The following is a 20,872-nucleotide window of genomic DNA, read 5'->3' as shown; positions in this document are numbered from 1 at the left end:
AAGATTCAGTATTTAGATAGTGAGGAAAGCACAGAGGAAAAACGTTGTCTTTTTCAATGCACTGGTGAGTGCTGGAACACTATTCTCTTGTTCCCCTGCCCTCTGTGTTCTTTCTAGTTTGCTATAATGGATGAGATTGCACAAAACGAGGCACATGGTGAAAGTTTTTAGATAAGTCGAAATATGAGTTGATAAAAAAAAAATGCAGGTTTTGCTTTAAATAAGGTGTGGGAACAATTTTAAAAGGAATCTGCAGAAATAAATCAGAAAGTGAATGTGTTTGAGTCTGCTTCTTCCTCTGTGGACACTGAGGACTCTTCTGCCTTTCATATCACATCCCAGTGTTTTGTTCTCAGCCACAGCGGAGAGCTGCTTCAACTCAGAGCAAGCCAAAGAAGTGGCTGCACAAAAGTTGAGGCAAGGCAGTGATGTAGATGGAGAAGACGCCTTCATTAGAGGGAATGAGGCGAGCTTTAGAGAGGTAAAACTAGAGGTAGAGACGCAGAGACCAAGTAAGAGTGGCAGTCTCAGGGCCGTTGTGCATAAATTTTACTTATTATTTCCTTATGTGGAAGGTTAAGAGTCTACAGGCTATAATGTTTTGCATGACTTGAAATTAGATTGAAGTTGCAAGCAATGCATTTTTGCTGCTTAAAGTATCAGTCATTAATATCTGCTTTCCTAAAGGTGCGGTCTGACGCCTGGAGCCTATCACCAAAGTTTGAGGAGTTAGAAATGTGGCGGTAAATCAAAATTTTGCAAGAGCACTGAAATCCAAAAGTATATTAATGAAAAAAAAAAAAAAAAGAAAGGAACAAATGTATGGGGAGACTCTGCTGCCCCAAAGCCTGCTGGCTGAGAAAGTGCCTCAGTTTGGCAGGTTTTATTGCTGGACGCTCCAATGGCCTGGCTACCTGAGCTATTTTAAAATCTCCTTGTTTGGCCAGCGGATATAGCAGCTGTGGTAATGGGGCTTGTGGAGAAACTCCCACAGGTAAGTTGGCTGGCTGGCTGAGGAAGTGGCACATCTCACCTACAGGGGAATCTTCATTAACTTCAGATTTGATGTCTTCTTGTGGATGTCTTCTTTATTAATTAATTAAAAGGAGCAAACAATAGTTTATAACTGGGTGGATCCCCCAAAGCCTGGCAAGCTGAGCTGAGCCTTCCATTTTAGATTTATCGCTCTCTTTGTTTAGCCTGAGGATGCACAGGCTGCAGTGAGGGGAACTCACAGAGCAGCTGTAGCAGGAATTCCCACAGGTGAACTTCGTCTCACGTCTCACCTGTAGAGGATACCTCGTTAGCTTCAGATTCGGCATCTTACGGTGAGATCTACTTTATGGCTGCAGCAGGTGTCCAGACGAGCGCACAGTTCTCTTGATGGCGAAACTGCCAGCGTGTGATACAATATTAGATATTCATTAAACATATCCACCAACGCCTCCAAATGTTGGCAATTTGTCAAAACCGACAAAGAAGAAAACCAATTTCTTGAGCAGTGTGATTTTGGTTTTTGTGACTTAATATTTTAGTTACTTTAGATTTCATTTTTCTGTTATCAGACTTTACTTGGCATACATTTTGTCCTCAGCAGCAGCAAGAAAGTACAGGTGAAACAAGTTTAGAATAACTCACTGCTTTAAGTGAGCAATGCAGTCTACTAGGCAAAATACATTTTATCTATTACCCCTGCGCTTTTTCCATAAACTGCTAAAAATGTCTGCTGTGAGTCATGATAAAGATGTGGGTGCTCCCTCATTGTCACACACTGTTGTGAGTTACTAGAAAGCTCAAATAGAATTGAGCCATCATTATTGTCAGCAACACCTGTGCTGTTCCATAGTATGACAAGTCAAAATGTCTGTGTTTCCAGCCTAAAGTTGATCCTGCCCGAGGGCTTTTTCTCATCTCCTGGCCTCCTAGTCTTTCTCTGAGTAATTAACCAAGCTATTCTTTGTGCGTCATCTATGTTTAAAATATCATTTTCAGCTTTATTAAAATCTTTTTTTACAAAGTCAAAATGATGCCAACAGTACAACTACATGAAACTGGAGAAACACCTCTTGGGCACACATATGTTCGCTCGCTCATTCAATAATCTAAATTCCACCCACATAATTATCACAAAGCAAAAGTCGTTAATAATGCAACACTGACATTTGCTTTCAGGTTCGCCAACATTTGCAAACGTGCGCTTGTTGTGCGGAATTATCTATTCCGTATTGTGCTATATTCAGTCAGCAGTGATTTTTGATTCAGGCCACAGGAATGTGTTTGCAGCCCGATCGTGTGAAATATTGCAGGGGAGGTTCGGGGTCTTTGATCTCCGATTTTTCTCAGAGAGCTGTCTTCCTCCTGTTGCTCCAGCCTCACTTTATCACAGTTCCCCTGAATATTTTATGTCTTTTTCTTTTCCTTTTTCAATCCACTCTCATTGTTTTGCAACCAGAATATCTTGAAAATCACATCTCGTGTCCTTGTTTAAAGCCTAATTATCAATTATTCAGTGTTTTTGAGTGTGCGGTATGACTGACAGAGAAAAGTGAAATTGTTGCTTTTCCTGCTGTGGATGGCATGAAGCGAGCGCTCTCTGTTTCGTGTATGATGCATATGTAACGCTGCTGTCACATTAAAAGAAAGCTTAAGATTTTAGTTCACAAGTTATTAAATGTAGCATCACCACATCTGCTGCAAAGTTGCTAGGCATGTTTGTTTTTTTTTTAAATTCAACATAATTTCTTCCCTCCTGAGTATTTACAGTTTGCAGATTGTATTTCGACAACAGGGGCAAACTTCAAATGTTTCCCGGCCTCATGAATGTGAATAAAGGAAGCGTGACAGGCCATTTTATTGTTTTTTAGCAATAATGGATTGCACCTTTAATTGTATGCAACAAGCCTGCAGTGGGCCATTAACCACAATAAATATTTTCCAAAGCTAGTTTGAAGAATTGCAAAAACTTTGGCTTTCATGCCTCTCCGCCGGCAGCCATTATCAATTTGGCTAGTTAAATGAAAGTAACGCAGCCATTACGAAGTGTAACAGCGGCAGGTTCTCTACTTGCATGATAACCGACACCCTTAACGAAATGGAATTTTTAAACACCCCAGACAATCCTCAGCAGACTAATAACGCCTCCTTCCCCAGAGATGCAGCACACCTAAATTATGGGAAGCAGCCCAGACAGACAGAAGTGACACAGAAACGCATGCAAAATGAGCTTATTATCCCCGTTACTGTTGATGCTGCATGGCCAAGCTGTCAGTGATCACAACAGACATGTTATATACGACAGCGGTATTACAGGCACCGCGGCTGATAAGAGGAATGATGCACGGCAGTGATGAAAACAGACGGGTTAGATGGGGAGAAAAGAGGGGATGGATGGATGGAGGGAAAAGAGCGGCAGAGCTGTAGTTAGCGAGAGGCTGGTGGAGGACGGGGATGGAGTGAGGGTATCGAGTTGGACTATTGAAAGGGTGAAAAGATGGGAGAAAAATAGAAGGAGAACATGGAGAAACGGCAAGGTGGGAGGAAAGGGTGGAAGGGTGGAGGCATAGTGGAGGGGGAGAAAGAGGGGGAGATGAAGTGATGGAGGGGTGAGGGTGGTGGCTATTATCCTGCATCGATTTACTCCAGTCAGGGATGGCTGGACGCGTAATGAAGTGTGGGATCTGGGGGTTGCCGTGCGCACTTGTTTGCGCCTTATAGCTTTTTGGATGTATTGTGGGCTGATGTGTCACCTGTGTGTATTACATGCAGATGGTAAAGTTTAACCTGCTGTGAAAGCTCTCGATTTTTGAATTCATCAAACACGTCATTAGACATACAAAGACAGAGATAGAAAACAATGATTATATTTGTAACAGTTTATGAAAAAGCACATGAAAAGGAAACAAAATAGAAGCAAGAACCCAAATCTTATTCTTTAAAGTCAAATCACAGGCTCAACATTAAAAGAAATCTCAAACACGCTGTTGTTATAGTCTTTGTAAGAGCTGAAAAGGCCCGACTTTATGAATTTGTACCATTAAAGAAAATATAGAGCTAAACAAAAATTGCTAGTCAATCAACAGTTCATTAATTGGACTTTGTTTGCCTTGTAAAAAACCAAAGATTAATGAGCTCCAACTAAAGTAAAAAAAAAAAACAACTCAATCACTGTTTCTCTTTTACAATGTCATAAAAAGAACTGGCAGTATTCACTACAAACAACAGAAGAAAAAGAAATGCCACTTTTCCTCACAGGGTTTTCTATAATAAAGTGTCTTGGAATAAGAACAAAGGAGGTTTCGTTAATTCACAGCAAAACTTGCATCAGGTAAATAAAGGAAACAGGTACCAGAGGGGGAAATCAATGTTACAGCTTTGGAAGAAAGAGTTCTACCTTTCTGTTTCCCTTCTCTCCCTCCACCCCCTTTCCTCTCTTCCTGCATCCTCCTTTCCTTGATTTCCTCCCCCTGAAGCCCCTCGCTACTTCTCCGAGTCTAATCCGCCGCTCGACATGCTCCCTCTTTGTTCCGCGACCCTGACAAGTTGTCTCGTTCCCTGCGCTCCGAGGACAGCCTCGGTGTACTTGGGATAATGGAATGAAATGCAGGAGTGATAAACCCCGGAGAATGCTGGGAGAAAACACAGGAGTGTGTCAACCAGGGTGATAACACTCTATTCTCCCGCGTCTGTCGGAGGAGCGGGGATTATGGGTTTACAGGCAGGCTCTGCCGATATGCGGCCCCTTTCAGCAGGCTGGGATGTTTACACTGGAAGGTATCATGGGTGTCACGGGGCACCAAAGAAATAGTCTTACATCTGTCTTACACAAAGGTCTTCATTAGTTTTTAGCTTTGCTTCACATTGTGCAATCATATCCTAGTGGACAGGTTATTTAAAGTCACCCTATCAAAGTTTACTCCCAGGACATTCCTGGAGAAATTACCTGAAGGAGTTTGTTTTGTCCTCTTGCAGAGCTGCATCACAACCAAAGCACAAATCATGCTCCAGCAATGTTGGTTCACGACATTTAAAATGTCTGGTTTTTTTTCTTATTGTCAACAAATCCCATGGAAAGACCAACAATAAATTTATCCCGCTAATTAAGCGTAGTCAGAGAGAGCCTAATCTTCCATACCGTAGAGCTCAGTTATTATCCTATTAAAAATAAACTCTTAAAACTCCAACCATAAGTCGCATCATTGCACTGGATGACATGTTCCTTTATTATAAGGAGCAAGGGCACTGTAATTTCAGTTTACTTAGTTCGCACAACATCCTGCTGCTTTCAGTACTTCTGCTCCAGAGTCTGTATCAATCCACAGCTGAAAATAGTCCTCAATTGCAGTGGGAAGGAAAAATAATAGAAAGCTTACCACAAAAACAGTGAAACTCAAGCTTACTGTAAGACATTTCTTTTCTGTTAGGAATAAATCCTGGGGAAAAAATTATAATAATTCATCCAACGATTCTAAAATTCTTACTTTATGTTATTGATTGTGGTTATGTGTACGTTACTCAAATGAATGACTTGAAAACGATGCATATACAGTTAATAAAAGAGTGTAAATGTAGCAAGACCAAACTCAAGCCATCTACATGAAAGCCTGACATGCTGTATGCCCACCTACCATCAGAACCGTCTTCATAATGTCTTGGACAGGCAAAATTAATTCAGAGTTACAGTGATCTACCACGAGATAGACATTTAAGTTCTTTTCATGGATCAATCCAGTTGAAAAACAGCTGGAAATATGGAATTAGCAGAAATGCAAATACCAACATTTGACTGCTCTTTTGAGCTCAAGCATGTGTTGTCTAATTTAACCAAGTGTCTGCCTGGCAGATCACCAGTCTAGTGAAGACCCCCAGCTTCCAGTTGTGATTTCAGACTTGGCATCAGATCCATCCATTGCAACCACTTTTGCTAGCCTCTGGGCTCTTCGTCTGTCTCTCTGACGATTACCCTTATGATTAGCCAGCAGTTTTACATATTCATTCTTCAAGCTCTGATTCCAACTATTATTAAGTGCATTTCATTAGGTTTTTGTGTTTTTAAATCCCAGTCGCCTGCCTAAGGAATAGTCTTCTGACACTTATTGGCCATGAAATAGGATTCAGAAGATCCACGAGATGTCCAGGTTTGGAGTTGGGATTTTTTGTCGCAGCGAGACAGTGACATGAGGAATCAATAAAAACTGATTGGTAAGCCTGGATTGTGGCTGCAAAACAATTACCAGAGTTTCAGGCTCTTGGTAAAGTTCAAGAAATGAAACTTAGCCATTTCAAGCAAACGCTCTGTCTTGTGCTATTACACTGCAGTCCACCTACTCCTGACCCCAATCTCCCATATATATCCATGCAGGCAGGGGAGCTGGGCACATTCACCCTCCTCAGTCTAACCTGCCACATAACACTTTGACTTAACCTCAGCGTATCTGACAATCGAACATTCTTTAATCTGACCTTGACCACAAAGAAAAGGGGGGGAAATGGAGGCGCTTCTCGCCCTAAAAATAGAAAAGGTGGCAATTAAATGCCAATCTAATCATCCCTCTGGTAAACGAGCCCTGAAGATTCCGCCCTCATATCCCCAAGGCTGCTTTTTTTTCACACTACTTCCTCATCATCGCCGGCTATCGGCTTAATTACGCCCCCACCATCCCCAGATAAGAGAGTGATAGCCTTATCACTGCGGCTCATTTCCAAATCCATGAAATTAATAAAGTCTACCTCCCAACTCAATACTGGGGCCAAACTTATAACTGCTGTCAAATAAAAGAACTCGGTGTAGCCGCACATTGCCTATTCATGCAGCTGGCAAGGAGGAGCTATAGGAAATCATCCTTTTAGGAGATTAAAGAGAACAAGAGAACAAGAGAAAAGCACTTTTGTGTTTTAGGCAAACGATATCTGGGCTGCAGTTTTTCACCCTGACGAGGGTTATGACTGTGTGTTAGTTTTATGATTCCTGTGGCTTCATTTGTCGTTTGCACAGGGGCTGAGTTGTCCATTTGGTTTAGTTAAGTACTTAATTTTCTCTAATCTCTACCTTGGGAAAACTGCAAAATAGCATACTTTTGTGGGAGCAGACATTTGCAAACATTACTTGTGTGTGAAATATGAATTAGCAGGAACACGTTCGAATACAAGAAAACCTCTAAAAGTCCCAGATTGTTGTAACTGATAGTTTCTTTATCTGTAGACCATCAATAAACCACTAATCAAATAAAGTGGAGCTTGAGCTGCTTTCCAGTCTGATCCACCTCGAATCCACGAGTTCTCCAACTCCGCGTGTTGGCTGCTGTAATCAGTGGGGAGACAGCTGGCTTCACCACGCTGTTCCACCTGCCCGCTCCCCTGAGTAAAGGGCTGTGCTTCACCGACCAAATCCACTCCAAGTCTCTCGCAGGCACACTCCAGCATGACTGGCGGGGGTCTCACACATCGATTTCAGGGAGAAGGGAAGGTTGGGCGGACCCGTCACCGCGCTGACGCTGGCAGTGGAATGAGACGGGCTCCCACTAGGTTTGGGCCTGTCATTTATTTCTAAACGACGGCAGATGGTGGGTTTGGCGCATGCACCATCCTCTCAATCTCCCAAGGTGCACTTCTGTGATGGATGTGGCGAATGGGAGCGCTGCAGAGAAGGCTGAGGCACATCTGTGCAGGCCGATAACAGGGGGCAAAGAATGTCTGGGCTTTCTTGCCGTCACGTGGCTTTCACATACTCATTCCCACACAGACCTCTTGAGGACTTACATCTTTCTGAGTCTATTTGCTTCTCACTTTCATAGCTTTGCTTTTTAAAGCTCGTATCGGCAGGTCACCTCTCTGTTTACTTTGCCGATGGACTTTCAGGTCTGGCACTGTTACCCAACTGCAAAAATTGAATGCCCACACCAGGGGCTGCCCTTGGCCAAAGATTCTATAACCAGGAATTCAGGCCGTATAAGATTTATGTTATAAATTACATTTCCTATGGATGGATATATCAATTTCAGGTGGGACGTTCAGCTTCAATCAGTTTGAATTTTGGGGCTGAGGCTGGTATAAGTAGCATAATAAACACGGTGCTGCATTACAGTGAAGCAAGCCATTAAAAGATTACTTTAAGATTAATTTTTAAAGCGTACACAATTAGCAAGCTGCACTTTAATCTCACTAGTATTTGAGGAGACATCTGACGTGGCCATGCTAAGTGGTTAACGTAATTCTAGTTATATATTTGAGGGCAACAAATGATAGGCAAATGTTAAATAAGATGTAGCTTATGTAGCCCAACCATTAGTATTTATATTTTGGGGTATTTGATCAGAATTTGACCAGAATTCTCTTTGACATCTTTGATAGTTAAGCCTTAGTAACAAAGTTAAAGTTATACTGTCATAGTTCCTTACTTATAGTAGTTCAAATATCCTTATTTATTAACCTGCCACTTAGGTTGACTAATTTGATAACAATTTAAGACAAAGAAAACCTAAAAATCTTCAACCTAAACTCCTTTTTTTTTTTGTCTGGGAAAATTATTAATCAAACAATTCAGTAATTGTAACAATTGTGTCTAGTCGTTTCCTTTTTATCCGTAACAGTATCTGACTAACATACATATTTTTTTCTCATTTTCCACTTAAACATCCAGAGAATCTGGCCCTTATGGAAGCAGTTAACGCATACACATCCTCTGCCCACACGCAGCGTCTGACACAGAAGATTCAAAGACACATTAAAGTGAGCAATCACCGCCAAACAACACCCTTGCAAAGGTCACGTCAGCGTCATCATCCTAATCACCGAAAGCCATCACTTTCCATGATTTAGGGTTGCAGTAAAAGCATCATAACCCACCCAGCCACATCCCTGCCCATAAACGTATCCATGGCAACAGAGACATTGCGCTGCCCTCCGCCGATGCATCTTTGGGATTCTCTGCGCGTCGCTGCAGGGTGACAAGTCAGGCGTAAAGAGTCGATTTAGCTGCGGCATTGGGGAGGCTCGCACATTAGCAGAAAGGAAATAGGAGCCAGCAAATACTTAGTGGGTGATTGGCTCCGCAATAACAGAACACCCGCTTTGGCAGCTCGTCAAGCGGTGCTATACGGATGCCATTACAAACAGGGGGCCATTAGCAGGCACCAAGGCTTTGTGAGGCGTGTCGTCTGTTCATGCCTTTAGCCCCCCGTGCGTTTTTAAGACAAACCTTACAGAGAGCCAGACATACATACATAGATCCATAGATAAGGCATTAATGAAACATGCACCACTTAAATAAAATTTCATGTAACAAGGTAAAACATCTGGTGCACATCTCTCTGAAGGCCTAGTTACAACAGACCCGTCTGCAAAATAAAGCAATTTGGGTCAAAACATGGCACACTGTGTAGCCACAGTGCCTCAGAGGATGAGACCCAGAACTGGGTACTGAGTTAGGAGCAAAACCATCCTGTTTGCTTTTAATAAAAGCATAGTTTCACACTGTTCTTTCATGCAGAGGTGCAAAAAATTCTACCCATATGCAGGGTTTAATATCACCTAATAGTGTGTTTTGAGCAGATTTTCTTGCCACAAGATTTTTAAAGAGATGCACACCCATCGTAAAAGCTTCTCTTTGCTGAAGGCAGTGCTAGAGACTGGAGCGGCATAATAATGACTTCCTCACTGTAGGAAAATGTGCTTTGTGATTTTTTTTATTTTTTTATTTTTAATGCTTCGTGCAGTGTTTAGGAACAGTACATGCTGTATGTAAGAAGTTAGATCTGCACGCTATTAATAGGCATTTAAAAGATAACTGAAGCAAAACGGCAGCGATAACATATTTTTTTAGGTGCACTGCCGTTTCCTCTTTATTCTTCTTTGTGTTGTGTGGTGAAAGACCGGTCAGATAGCACCCAGATGTCATCATATCAAAACTCTACACAGGCACTAGGAATTTAATAAAAGCACATTTATACCCCAAGGTCACGTTACCAGTCATACGTTTTTAAAAAATCTGACACAGAAGTCTGTTAATACCTTGATTTAGACCAAAATTTTCATGGTTTCACTCATGGTTTTATTTGTCACCTTCTCAGTATTTTTATTCTGTTATATTTAACTGGATTGTTCTTGATAACTGAAGCAATTAGTAGCTGCTATTTACAGAATAGGAGACAACAAATTGGGTAATTAAGCAGATTTTTCATCAGCTAGAGGTGAAAGCATGTATTTGATATACCTGACACATTTTGGGATTGTGTCCATTGTAAACAGAAAGTTAAAGAGAATACAACCCAAAAGAGAGAAACATTCCCTTTGCGTGCTCTTTGATTTATGCTTTCCCGCACAGTCAAAGTGAAGGCAAAAGCAGTTTTTTCAACTAGTTTGTGTCTGCATGCACACCGCATTTGTCATGCTGCACACACGGCTTGTTGAAACAAAAGTCTCCTGGTGGTTTTCCTCTTTTAAAAAACACCATATGTGTGGGCAGCTCATGAGAAAATAAGCCTCACAGACATGTGAAAAGCCCCCAAAGCCTCCTTCCACAGCGGATTTACACTCACACTCTAATCCACTGATATTACAGAAGATCCATTAGGGCACTATATAAAACAAGGGTAGATTCTCCATATTAAAGGACTTTATTAAAGGACCAGCAGCAACACAAAACATGATTTGGGCATCCCAATTGTTTTGTTAATCCATCTACAAACATCCAAGTAAAAGTCTTGATTTTATTATAGAGACAGACTATACTGCGCTTCGCCAGCTTGGTCTTTGTTGGAGGGGGCCATATTCAGAAGAGATGAAGACATGAATGCATAGATGAACACATCTGGAAATTAGTGACACATAGCACATAAATAAAACAGCAGTACTAGATAGTTGCAGAGATAATCGCAACTGAGGTTAACTGTCAGATAATTGTATTAAAAGTGAACCAGAAAGCACCAACATCACAATTGTGGCTGAGAGGTCCAGTTCAGTAGTGACTCGGTATAGCTGGCAGCTGGCAGTCAAACGCATCTCTGCTCCTAAATATCCATGACTTCTTGTCTCACTAAAATTTAAACTGGTGAGTGGAAGAACCTGTTATAAAAGGGGGAAATTGGCTGTAGACCAGGGTGTGTTTGACTCTGGTCTATATTTACAGATTTAGTGAAACTGAATCACTTTAGTTTTGGATTGTGTATAAATCTTATTGTCTGATTGTCAGTGCCAAAGCTCAAACCTGTATCTTAATATATAATATATAAATCAAGAGATCAGGCTTTGTTATTGTTAAGATTTCACATAAAGAAAAGTATTTAGTGGGACTTCAGTTTGGCATTTGTACCTGAAACTGGTTTACTCCTCCAATAATCCTGTGTTACAAAAGCTTTAGCAAAGCAAAGGTTGGTACAACAAAACCTTTTTTGGGAGTTACCCAAGGTGACTACAATTGCCTTCATGAATAGAGTTCTGCAATTTAAGGCGCAGCCTCCACTAAATAATATGTGTTATGTAAAATTACTTGCCTGTCCAGGCCACTGTGCCTCCTCTACCACCCACGAGATGGTGCACTAACACCCCAGGAGGGTTTTCTAACTTATTTTTTTTTATTCTTTTTACACATATAAGTATTTTACTTTCACAGTCCCGCAGGCACCCTCACTGACTGGCATCTCATTAGGAGAGCAGAGCGCCATGCTTGCGTGTTCGCCACCAGACAGGCCACGCCACAGGCTGCATGCTAATTGCGGAGGCGTAGCCAGCATGAGACGACCTTGTGTGGCATAAGAGGAAGGAGGCAGGGAAAGCGGTTTTGTTTAGTGTCTGGTGGGCAGGGGGCTCTCCTCCACAAAGCGCTCTTGTCCTGACCTTGGATGGTAAAGTCAGCCAAGTCTGGCCACTAGCTGGAGTAAGATCATAAAGTGGAAGTCTCATTAAAAAAATATGAAGTGGTGTAGTGGTGTAATGTACGCTGGTAAGCACTTTACATCGCATACTGTTATAAAGCAGCATGTAATGAGCAAAGCATCTTTGTGAGTGACACTGTTCTGACATTAATTTGCTGCTTATCATAGCTTTACTATAGTTTCAAAGCACCGACTTCTATCCTCGCGCGACAACTTATTAGGTTTAAGGCTTCAAGTAAAAGTCATACTCAAAATGCATTCTGACAGTAATTTAGCACATCTTGGCAGTGATATATGTGGTTCCACCTTTTGTGACATTAATTTACAACACGTCTCAGCGGTATTGTGGTGTTGAGGTTTGGGTCATTTTTACAAAGGCTGTGTAATTTCCATTGAACATGAAAGCATGAAAGCAGTTTTATAAACTCTGAATCTCAGTGCATGTGAGACTGTACAGACAGCATTTTTTTTTTCCTTCAGCTGATAGATGTGGACTTCCTGGGACTTGTGTACTTCAAATGCTGAACCCTGTCTGGGGCTGTATCTGTAATTTCATCATAACCTCTCCAGTCCAATAACACGACCTTTTGTCAGCACAATCAATCTCGGCGCTCACATCTGACAGGTTTTCTCAAGCAGCTAAACTGTGCAGTCCTCAGATTAAGTTTCAATCAATGGCCTAACACGTAAACACTTACTTGGGCGAAAAGTGAGATGGAGAGTGGAGAGTCTGTGTGTAACTGTCTAAAAAAGGTCAAATATGGTTTTATACAGCATCCCCGGGAAAGTAATAACTATCCTGCTGGAGGAAAAAATGGTTTCGTATCTTTCTACTGCTTGAAATTTAATTTAGCTCCTGCAAATAAAGAATATAAAGTATGTGTTGTGTGTGAGAGAGAGACATAAAGACACAAAGAGAGAGAGAGAGAGAGGGAGGCGAGGCAGCTTGCCTGTTTTAGTGCCATTAGTTCTTCCCTGCCACTCATTGATAAAGAGGTGCTGCCATCAGCCAAACCAGCCATCTCCTTCAGTCCTCATTAAAATGTCGTCATATTAAAAAATCATTTCAGGCCTTTGCTGATGAGCGTTTTATTGCCTTCATGAAAATGTTCTCACTTCAGAGTCAACGGGAGGGAGAAAACCTTCAGTGAGTAATGAAGACGGGGAGGGAGCAGAGAAAGAAAGAGGAGCGACAGAGTAGATAAGGGTGATTTGTTGCATATTTGGGAGGACGGTTTTGATTTTTAGGCTATTAATAATTTCTTCATTTAGTCGCTCCACATAAACATCAAGTATACAGTATACTGTGTGTGCATGATTTGCAAAAAAAACTGCACAAATGTATTTTTTAAAGTGAGCTAAACAGAGTTTAAACACGTGTGGCTCCATGTAATGCAGCACTGACGGATGTGAGGTAGACTACAGTGGTGATTTCCAATCACTGGTGTAGACTGGGGGGTAATTTTGCAACACCTAGGGTGTACATAGAAAAATTAGCTTGACTAATCTTATAATTTAACTCAAGACTTTAGTAGAGCTGTGCATTTTTGAGAAGAAAAGTTAACCATTAAGTTAAAATGATGCATAATGAGCGGTCAAAATAAATAATTTAAAAAGAAATTAATAATAAGAAAGTTTTTTTTAAAAAACATTAAAATAGCTCAAGAGTATGAGGAATAGTTCACAGTTAACTGATAGTATGAAAAATTGTAAAAGAATACATTTAACTTTTGATTTTGTAAGTTAACAGTAAACTAATGAAACTGTTAGCTAAACATGCTTTTAAAATAGCTTACTAAGTTACTAATGAACAGTTAAAGTTAGCTAAAAGTATTTCTAGCAGCTAAAATTTTAAAATGAAATCATAACCATTGGAAAATGTTCGCTAAAAAAGATTGAATGTGGTCATTAAACATAATAATTAGCTATTAAAAGGATTAGAGAACATAGCATGTAGTAGACAATAAATAAATAAGAAGTAGAAGTAGACCAAATCAAAGTTCAAATGAACCCATTTGTGCATAAGATATGTATTGCAGGGTTTTGTGAGCCAATCCCACAACGTTTTGGGGTAGGCACTGGATTGTAGTGTCAACGTTAACAAATCTAACAAATTTTCTTGGCATCAGAAGATCATTCATCACGTCTTAATAACTTGTCATTAACAAATTACTTTTAGAATAAGATTCAGATTTTTTTTTTTTTTAGAATGGCTGTGCACTGATGAGTGTCACTGTCACTTTAAATGTTAAGCATTGATTATACTTGCAAATATGGAGAAACGATGCCGGAGCAGTCCTTACTGTTACACCTCCTTGAATTCCACTTGAAGCCTGCTACCTGGGGTGCATGCACATTAATGGATTTTAAACTAAAGCTACCACACCACAAAAAATTATCAAGCAGTTAGCATCAGAAACACTAGTTGGTTGAACATATTACTCTTATTTTAATAATGCACAATGACTTCTTTCTGTTCACAAATGATGCAATGCTGCTGCCCAGGGTGTAGCCCTGAAAAATGGGTCTCCCACCATTTATGAATAGGTGGAAAGGAAACAGATGACAGCCATGCTAGCCACTGCTGTTTTTCCAGTGCATTAGTATAAAAAAAGAAGAAGGGGGTAAAAAAGGAGCAGCTGTAGTCCGGCTTTGTCAGAGTAAAATGGCAAGAACCAAGAGACAGAGGCCAGGAGTAACCATAGTTCACCAGGATATGGAAACGGCTACTGCTGCTAGCACTGCTAAAGTTAGCCAAACTCTGAAAACTAATGTCAGTGTGTTTGCAACATTGTGCACGGTACAAAGTGCTGCAGAACTCAGCAACATTTGATTAGCGGTTGCATGGGAAATATTTTTTTAACCACTGTTTAACTTTTCCTATTTAAAATTGACTCAGTTTTAAATGTTTTCTGCAGGGTTTTCTATTTTCTGTCTGTGAAAAGGACTAAACAATTGGTTGCCAGGAGCTTACTGTTGACCGGAATAGAAATTTTCTCCTTTCAAAATTCATTCAGTTCAGTTTATTTGTACAGCCAAATATCACATATAGAGGTTCGAAGGGCTTCCAGCTATAAAAACCTATTAAATTACATAAAATGTTTAAACAACTAAGCAACATAGCAGAAATACTAAAAACTAAATAATACAAAAATTCCAAAAACCAAACAGAGAAATATGGAGAACAAAAAATCAAATGCTGTGATGCTGATTAAGAAAAATGAGCTTATTCATTAAATCTTCCGGGCTAAATATGGCTGAGCTCAGTAGTTGGTCATGCTTTAAGACAGATCTAAAGTTTACTTACCATAAAATTTTACAAAATATTCTGCACGTCTTCCCCAATATATTGAAGTTTTAGAAGTATCTGTTTGGTTAAGCAGTGTTATTTTTTACCCCCTTCACACACTGATGTGCTAGGTCATCCTTTAAGATAGGACCCAGGTGAATCCTGCCTCGGCTTTGACAAAAGCATTTTACCAATGCTACAATGTAACAGCTATCTCAAAAGCTTGTGCTTAGTATAGCATTTTGATGTATCAAACCAAAGTTAAAACAATTACACTAATAGCCTAAAATATTAGCATGTTCTTATAGCCGGAATAAATTGGTGAAAATCAGATTAGTCGACTTTTCCCTGAAGCTTAGTGTCCGCGCTACGTTTTATTTTTGAGTAATAAAAGCACAACACACTGCATTCTAACCTTATCTTTTATCCTGGGGGTCTTTATTCATTTCATTTTTTCCTATATACTCTCATTAATCGGCATCCTCCAAAGCAGTGCAACACATATCAACAGAAAACACCAACACCTTTCAACTTCTCAGGTCAGCCGGATGTTGCAGGGAGCAAAAAGCTAATCTTCTACTCGCTTCCAAAATGCTTCCACAAGCACTTTTTATCGTAGAAACATGTGAAATGGAAAAAGCAATCTTCTAATGCCCCTGCAGTGGAAAAAAACAGCTCCAGCAGAAACTTAGAGGCTATTAGCTGTAGTATAAAGGTCACTAACGAGGGAATTTCACACATGCACACTTTAACGATAATCTAATGAAAGTCCCGCTCTCCTAATGACCTGATCTGGACCTTTAGTTGGTTTATATAAAGCCGAAAAAGGCTCGCCTGTTGTGAAAGCAAGCTCTCTAATGAAAGTCGTCGTCACAAAATATAAAAGGCGCAAGAAAGGATTAAACGAACACAATTGCTCATTATCTCAGGGACAACTTTAGCTTTTATTGCTTGCATTTTTCGTCTTATTCTCATCTTTTCACAGATTCCATTTTTTTGGAGTTTTTTTTTTTTTTTTTTTGCTGCTTTGTCGTTCGCATAATGAAAAGCCACGCAGCAGAAGCTTGCGTGCATATCCTGTAGAGGCTGATGGGTTGATGTGTGGCGGCTGCACCACACATCAACCAAGATGTAAATTTAATACCACCATATGCTGATGTTTCCCTGCACCAGTGTTGATTAAATGATTCGGCTTTATCTGATGAAGAAGTAAAGTTTTCGCATCATTTGTCATGTTGCGGCGCGCTATCTGTCTCCTCCTGCTAATCAAATTTCTGTTCAAAGTGAAGCAAAAATAACAACATTAGCAGACTGTAGATGCTGAGCTCTTTTCCTTGAGCTGTGTGTTTTGCTTATGAGATATTTTAATTGTAAATAGAAAAAGGAATGCACCAGACTTTATCAATGCAAGAAAGCATAAATTATAAGAGGAAATTAAACTAAATTCATTCGCACAGAACCAACTAAGACTGAGCCCACAAACAAACAGTTCGTAGTGCATTAGCTTCCCAGCAGAATATACACAGAATTACTTGATTGGCCTCAAGGGATGTAATATCTACGCTTTAATTTCAGATACCAAGTGAGCATATCCTGTTACAAGCCATTACAAGGCTTTAATGCCAGGCGCCGTGTTGGGGATGGTGTTTGTTATGCTCTCATTTTATATCCTCACTTGTTAGGTTTTAGCTCTGTTTGAGATGCGATGAAAAGATTTCTGCTATTTGGGTTACAGCTAGGCTTTCTTGTCTTGCAAAATTTACTCCCATGATTAAAAATATTCAGTTGGAAATAACTTCACTGCTTAATTCTCTTCTCTAAAGGCTGCTTCAGAATAAGCAGTAAAATGAGAGACACAAAGTAGATGTAACTAATTGCCTTCCCCCTCTGGGTGTGGAGTGCAATACACTATTTTGGATGATTTTTTTTTTCACCATGTACACTCCACTGTGGCTGCTGGACAGGAACATTCATTTCTTCCTCTGGCTCTGGGCTCGTGCTCATACCCTCGCCAGTTAGAGAGTTACTTGTGGCTCAAGTTTTGCAATTTTCATACCGGCAGAAGTTGCCAAAGCATTGTGAGGTCATTAGTCATCTCACAACCTACTGGTTTCTGGACAGAAACAGAATACGTGATGAAACATGTCAATCAATAGAAATAAGGCAGTAAAATAAAATAAAAACACTCAAAGTCTTGTAGATTTCACCAAAAAAAGTCAATACCTACCTGTTGCCTACTAAAAGCATACAATACGGATTGAAGAATATCATGTTTGGAGGGATGGTGTTCATTTATGACATCCTCATTTCATATTCTTGCCAGTTGGGCATGCCTCAGTTTTGAGGTGTAATATAGCCCTGCCAAATCAGCGGTAGCCCCATTACTCATCCCCCTCTGTGCTGTCTCCTGGCTTGTGCTCTGGCGCTAATGCAGATTACAGGGATATATGAGGGCTATTTTGTTCGCTGCAGGGTGGAAACGATCACAGGCAACCCTCATCCCTCTCTGATGCACGACTCTACATCTGTTCCCCCCACGAAAGCCTATCTGGAGATCCATCAGAGCCAAGCCCTTATCAGATCTGAGGCTGCTACATCTATTGCACATCAATTATAAATGCCACGTATAAAAAAAATTGGGTCACTCTATCAACACTTGCTCCCGATCCTCAGAGACATTGTTTAGTTAAGTGATTAGTGGCTCGACTTTAGATACAGTTTGTGCATGTTAAATGGTTCATTTATGATACACGAGCATATAGATGCAATGGCCTCCGGCGAAGGAGAATAATGTTACGACTAATAATGGTTATGCCGTAATGATAATGTGGCTGAAACTTTCTTTGCGCACGGGGAAATAGGAAGGGGAAATTAATCAGAGAGAACCACACTTTTTCCGTCAACTTTCAGATCCTCAGCGGATCGAGTTTGTGGGATTTGCGCAGGTGGAAATCCACACAGGTGTGAAATGCATGCATCATAATCGATAAATCCATTTTTCTCTTGCTGCAAGACAATCCGAAGTGATGAATGAGCCAAGCTGCATTATTCAAAGCTGAAAATCACTCGCAACTTAAATTTATTTCCAACTTGCTCCCTGACAGAGAACACAGACATATTATTCAAATTTTTATCTATTCTGTGACCAGGACACGTTCAAAAACCACACGTTTAATCTTTATGCAAGTCTCCCCTCATCTGTTGGATAAATAGACCATTCATCATATTATTGGGCTTTTACAGCTTGACTGTTTGACTGATCTGTCTCTCAAACAGCTCCTCTCCCTGGCAGACCAATCAATCATTTTTCAATGAAGATGTCACAGCTCATTGTGTGAAGAGTTATCCTAAACAATTCTCCTCGCCTTTTAGATGATAAATTAAAAGTAAGCCGTTTATTTTTGGCCGTCGGGATGGTCAGTCCTCGCAGACATGTATGAACAAAACATGTAGGCGCTCGAAACTTTTGAGCAAAACATAAAGTTTTATCGATACGCTTTATGCCTTGTTGAAATCTCCCACTTTTTACTTCAGTGGAGGTGTTAGCAGGTGCAGAAACGTCGACGTGTGTGTGCTTGCTATTAACTTTTCATTAGGCACTGTAAACTGCACAAGTCATCACCAAGAGGTTCCTACTTGGCATAATTGGTTTGTGGTTAATGCCTGTTTGTGTCGGTGGGTCTGTAAAATCACAGTTTTAGCTCTTTCTCAGGGAGAAGCACTTTTTAAAGATTTACAGCTTTTTCAGACTGGCAGCTGAAAGCACACACGCACAACTCATAAAACTTCTTCTAGGGTGCACATTTTTCATTGCAGCTACTCATAATGATCTCTAATTTAATAATTAAAGCCTTACAATTGACTTATTAAAAGACCAAACAGCTGCAGTGCATTAATAAGGATTTCACTGTTCAGGATGAGTTCTTGTTTGAGCGCACCTCTCATCTCCACTCTTCTTCTTTCTCTTCTGTTTCTGTGCCAGGGTCCTTCAGGATTTCATGCAGAGACCTGCGAATGAGCACTGACGTCTACCTTCATCTGAGTGTAGATGAAAGACGCAGGGAATCACATATGGTTCCACACACGTACACCAACACAGACGCTCGTCATACTTCCCTTTGTTTTGCTAATGAAAATCTTTTCCATCGCTGTCATCTGCTGCAAGACTGCGATTGAAGATAAAAGAATATTAACCACATAAACCTGTAATATACCTATGAAACTATTAACAACTTCATGTTACGTGAGTGATGCATTTTAGTGTTTTTGCTGGTTGGCATGAGAAAGTTTTTAAAGTGGGGTAATTTGATGAAACACCATATTTTAAATGATAAGGGAATAACATGAAATGAAATGAAGTAAAAATATAAATTAGAACAAAAGAAAGGCAGTCAGTTCACCTTCAATACATTAAATAAATAATAGATTTTAGCTTGAATTCCCTGGATAACACTCTTTTAGTCAAAGACTGTATAAGAAGATAAAAAACTCATAGACAAATGAGCCTACTTGTCACTAGCTCTATGACCTCAGTAAATGTTTTCCTGGTGGCTTAACCCCAACTTCAACCCTTATTTCATTCAGCATGATGTTCACATTGTAAATTGTGGTTCAAAGTGAAACAGACATCAAATTAAGCAAGGTAAGTTTTTAAGTTCAACTTTTGGTTTCAAAAAGCCAAGATAATAAGAATGTATACTTTATTGATCCCCGTGGGGAAATTCATCTCTGCATTTAACCCACTCAGTGAAGCAGTGAGCAGCCACCAATCTAGCAACCGGGGAGCAGTGTGTAGGGACGGTACCTTGCTCAGGGGCACCTCAAGGTAGCCGTTCAGTGGATTAGAACCCCTTACCTTCTGATCATGGGGCCACCGCTCTACCTACTTAGCTATCGCTGCCCTGACGAACAAAATACTCGCCTCAATATTTCCAAATGGGATTTCATATAAAAACAAGCAGTGTCACAGTAGTCACATCCATCTTTTATATACAGTCTATAGATAATTCACTTACACTTTGATTCCTTTGGTTGCAAAACATCTAACCAGCATATAGAAGCCTGCATATGAATCCTTGCAATCAATTGAATTTTTTTCACTAATTTGAACAGCACCATTACTGGCCATTAAAAAAAATGTCAAATCACATACATTGTAGTCTCGATTATCAAATGCAGTCTTTGTGGTTTCCATAGAAAGCCAAGTCTTTCTACGGATTATTAAGAAAAAATTTAATCAGTTTTCTCGCTCCTCGCGGATCATCCACGAGGTCCTTCCTCAGTTCGTCAGCCCTCCTCCACCACCCTACCCTCAGTGCACCTACGTTGCATTATTAAACTTGAATAAGATCATTAGCATACAAAGCAGGAAACCCACCGCCGTGGAGTCATACATATTTATCTGCCTGACTTGTGCATGCATACACTCGTACTGTAACCCCTTTTGCAACCAAGGGAGAGTGGTTTTCTACTGCAAGAGGGCTGCGAACAGAGACTGTGAAGTGGATATTAATAGGAGCATGTCTAGTTTTAAAAAGCAGATATCTATTTGTGAAACGTCTAAAGAAACACAGGCTTTCATTTGAAATACACATTAAACCATGTGCAGCTGCCTGGAGAAAAATGTGTGCATTTGGAAGCAGAGCAGATGGAGTTTGGTTAGGTTCATCAGAGCAGCTTCCAGCATATCAAATATAGTTTACACACAGAGGAATTT

At 40.3% G+C, this 20,872-nt stretch overlaps 1 long non-coding RNA gene across 1 annotated transcript in view; it reads left to right on the top strand.

The window, feature by feature from the left end:
• The window catches only part of LOC113008797 (uncharacterized), a 55,464-nt gene extending 35,479 nt beyond the window's left edge, over window positions 1-19,985 (top strand). Inside the window, exon 3 of the long non-coding RNA XR_003270065.1 lies at window positions 19,139-19,985. This is a non-coding gene — a long non-coding RNA (uncharacterized LOC113008797). The remainder of the gene's footprint in view (window positions 1-19,138) is intronic.
• Window positions 19,986-20,872: the final 887 nt, after the last annotated feature.

The sequence above is a fragment of the Astatotilapia calliptera genome, chromosome 17, assembly GCF_900246225.1.
Source record: "Astatotilapia calliptera chromosome 17, fAstCal1.2, whole genome shotgun sequence".
In the NCBI taxonomy this organism is placed as follows: domain Eukaryota; kingdom Metazoa; phylum Chordata; class Actinopteri; order Cichliformes; family Cichlidae; genus Astatotilapia; species Astatotilapia calliptera.
The sequence above is the reverse complement of the archived record's forward strand: the minus strand, read 5'-3'. Positions and strand labels throughout refer to the sequence as shown.